Consider the following 4,280-nt stretch of genomic DNA (forward strand, 5'->3'; position numbering starts at 1 on the left):
ATGAAAATGCAAACTCAGAAAAAGACAATGTTGAAACTGCCATAAGAAAAGATGAAAGAAAAATAAGGGAGTGCAGAGTATTCTTGAACTTTTTAACTAAGAGAGAGGTAGAGTCAATAACAGTGTTAAGTGAATAGAAGCAGTGGCATCAACAGTGAATACAGTGGAGGAAATATTGACAGTTCATTTGGTAAGACAAGATGGCTTGTACAAAGCAGATGGCTGGCAAGTCTACTGGTGGGAAAGCCCTATGAAAACAGCCAGCCACAAAGGCTGCCAGAAGAAGCCTCGCTGCTACTGACCTCTTACTGTGGCCTTTTGTGAGATTTGTCCTTACCAGACGCCAGCAGGTCTTCTGATGAGAAAACATTTTTTCAGTTGTTGGTGAAGGAGATGTCTCAGGAGTTCAAAATAGAGTTAAGATCCCAGAGTTAAGCTATTAGTGCCCTTCAGGAAGCTAGCCAAGCATATTTAGTGGTTGTCTTTGAACATATTAATATATGTGTCAACCATGCCAATAAGTCACTATTGTGCCCAAACATATCCAGTTGGCTTACAGGATATAGGGAGAAAGGACTTAAATGAAGATAGTTTTATGATATTTTGTAGTAAATTCCATAAAATGCATTATTTTGATTGATACTTTTTGTAAGAAATTGTTTGTAATATTTGCATTTGTACTCATATCATTCAATCATTCATTCAATTTGAATGTGAAAAATGAATGTTAACATATCTCATTGATGTGAGTGAGCTTTTCTGCTCAGGAGTAACAAGTCACTATTATGTGGAAAGAATGAGATATAATTTTTACTTCTCATGATGCATGTTTCTGTATGTTACTGATTTGATGGGTAACTAAATTATTAAGGTACTAAAACTGATATAAATATGTTCAGGATCTTTTTGTCATAAAATTCCTTATGAGTTGATTCAAAGGGTGATAATACAGATGTCTTAAGTACAGTGTAAATAGCAGTTTTCTAAAACACAACAAAAAACAACAACCAAAGGAGGCAACTATAGAAAGTATAATGTATATTTATAATAGTTATTTTAGCAATGGGGATAAGTTAGAAGCCTTCCCAATAAGATCAGGAGTGAAAAAAGGGTGCCCATTTTTACTATTATTATTTAATATAGTACTCACAATGCAAACATTTGCAATTAGAGAAGAAAAAGAAATTGAAGGGATTAAGGTAAGCAATGAGGAAATTAAATTATCACTCTTTGCAAACAATATAATGGTATAATTGGAGAGTCCTAGAAAATCAATTAAAAAGCTAGTGGAAATAATAACTTTAACAAAGTTTCAGGATACAAAATAAACCCACATAAATCAACAGCATTTCTATATATTTTCAACAAAAATCAGTAGCAAGAGTTGAAAAGAGAAATTAAATCACCATAGATAACATAAAATATTTGGAATTTATCTTCCAAGACAAACATACGAATTATATAAACATGACTACAAAACACCTATTTAATATTATAAAAATTGACAAAACTACTTAAATTAATGTACTTATTTTGTGCCATACCTATTAAATTAAAAATATATATCTTATATTCCTGGCAGCAAGTTAGAAAGAGAAATTCCACTTAAAATCACCCTAGACAATATAGAATACTTAGAAATTTATCTACCAAGACAAACACAGGTAATATATGAACACAACTACAAAACACTTTCCACACAAATAAAACTAGATCTAAACAGTTGAAAAAAAACATGAGTAGAATGAGCTAACATAATAAAAATCACCATCCTACCAAAATTGATTTACTTATTTACTAACATATCTATCAAACTACCAAGAAATAATTTTACTGAATTAGAAAAAAAAACTATAACAAAGTTCATTTGGAAGAACAAAAGATCAAGAATATCAAAGGAAATAATGAAAAAAAAATGTGAAGGAAGGAGACCTACCAGTACCAGATCTTAAATTGTACTATGAAGCAGTGGTCATCAAAACAATATGGTACTGGCTAAGAGAGAAGTGTGGATCAATAGAATAGGCTTGGGGTAAATGACCTCAACAAGACAGTGTATGACAAATCCAAAGAAGCCAGCTTTGGGAACAAAAATCCACTATTTGACAAAAACTGCTGGGAAAATTGGAAAATAGTGTGCGAGAGATTAGGTTGAGGTCAACATCTCACACCCTATACTAAGATAAATTCAAAATGATATATAACAAATATAAAAAGTGAAATCATAAATAAATTAGGTGAACATAGAATAGTATACCTGTCAGATCTGTGGTAAAGGAAGTTATTTAAGACCAAGCAAGAGATAGAGAACATTAAAAAATGTAAAATGAATGACTTTGATTACATCAAATTAAAAAGGGTTTGTACAAACAAAACCAATGCAACCAAAATAAGAAGGAAAACAACAAACTGGGAGAACATTTTTATAGGAAAACTCTCTGACAAAGGTTTAATTTTCCAAATATATAAGGAACTAAGTCAAATTTACAAAAACTCAAGCCATTCCCCAATCTACAAATGGTCAAGGGACATGAATGGGTAGTTTTCACAAAATGAAATCAAAACTATCAATAAGCACACAAAAAAGTGTTCTAAATCCCTCCTGATTAAAGAAATGCAAATTAAAACAACTCTGAGGTACCACCTTACCCCTAGTAGACTGGCCAATATGGCATCAAAAGAAAGTAATAAATTTTGGAGGGGATATGGAAAAATTGGGACACTAACATACTACTGGTGGAGTTGTGAATTGGTCCAACCATTCTAGAGGGCAATTTGGAACTATGCTCAAAGGGCTTTAAAAAAAATGGCAACCCTTTGACCAAGCCAAACCATGCTGGGTTTGTACTCCAAAGAGATAATAAGGAGGAAAAAAAAACTTATACAAAAATATTTATAGCTTCGCCTTTTATGATAGCAAAAAATTGGAAAATGAGGGCGTGTCCATCAATTAGGGAATGACTAAACAAATTATGGTATCTGTTGGTGATAGAATATTATTATGCTAAAAGGAATAACAAACTGGAGGAATTCCATGTGAATTGTGTAATGGTTAAAAAGGGTCACCAAATTATAATAATTAAAATTAAAATTATGAGTCTGTTGGTAGCCTTAACAATTTAGTTTAATCAAAGTAGAGATAATAAAGAGATGGAAATGTAGGAAAAAATTAAAGAGCAGTTTAGCTAAATACCTTAATTGACATTCTAATGGAATGAGGTCCATCACCAACAAGGGCTTCTTCAAGTCCAATCAGTCAGAAGTCCATGAGAGAATCTTCAGTAAGGATCACCAGCGCAGTAGTACCTCCATCTAGTGTCAACAAAGCAAGAATGTGTGTCCATTCCTCTGAAAAAACCTTTATAAGCTGTTTTCTCTACCCATTAGCTCTTCCATGTCATATCTCAGGAACCAATCATAGTTCATTAATTTGGCTAGCACTCACCATTTGGGCAGTGCTTGTAGGACCAATTTCTTGTCTCTTTGTTTTCAACTTCTTTTCACTGTGGGTGTGTGTATCCTTACACAGACACATGGACTTTGAACACAGACCTTCAGCGCAGGCATGGACACAGGTGCAGACACAGATCCTGAGCACAGGCATGGACCTTGGGTGGGGACCCAGTGCAGAGGTGGTGCATGACTGTGGAACCAGTACCCTGAGACTCTTAAAGGAGCTTTGGGCAGAGGAACAAGCAAGGGGACCACCAGGAGGCTTGACCCTGAGAACCACTAGACCTGAGACCTCAGGAGCCTAAAGAATGCAGAGAGACCCTAGGTGTGAGGATAAAGCTGAGAGGGCACTGGGATAACAATGGCAAGCCAGACACAAGAAACACAGAAGAGAAAGATCAAGAAGAAATCTTTAACACTCTACAACTTTTACACAGAAAAAATCCAGACAACAGAGCAAAGAGCAGAAGAGAACAAACAAGTAACCATATCCAAACCTTCCCAAAAAAATGAAAACTGGTCACAAGCTCTTGAAGAGTTCAAATCTGAGATTATGAGAAAGATGGAAGGGATCTGGCAAGAAAATAACAGTTTAAAAAGCAGAATTTCGCAATTGGAAACTAAGGCTCAGAAATCAAATGAATTGATAAGCAAATTGAAGACCAGAAATGACCAGCTGGAAGCATTGAGGAACCAAACAGACCAGACTGAAAAGGAAAACCAAAAGATTATGGCCGAAAACCAGGCTCTAAAGGCTAGAATTGGGTAATTAGAAAAAGATGCCCCCAAATCAAAAGAACTGATAAGCAAATTGGAGACCAAAATCA

The 4,280-nt window shown here is 34.6% G+C and overlaps 1 pseudogene; it reads left to right on the forward strand.

Annotated features, from left to right (window-relative positions):
- Positions 1-200: 200 nt before the first annotated feature.
- On the forward strand, positions 201-581 carry LOC123231621 (annotated as a pseudogene).
- The last annotated feature ends 3,699 nt before the right edge of the window (positions 582-4,280 follow it).

The sequence above is a fragment of the Gracilinanus agilis genome, chromosome 1, assembly GCF_016433145.1.
Source record: "Gracilinanus agilis isolate LMUSP501 chromosome 1, AgileGrace, whole genome shotgun sequence".
Lineage (NCBI taxonomy): Eukaryota > Metazoa > Chordata > Mammalia > Didelphimorphia > Didelphidae > Gracilinanus > Gracilinanus agilis.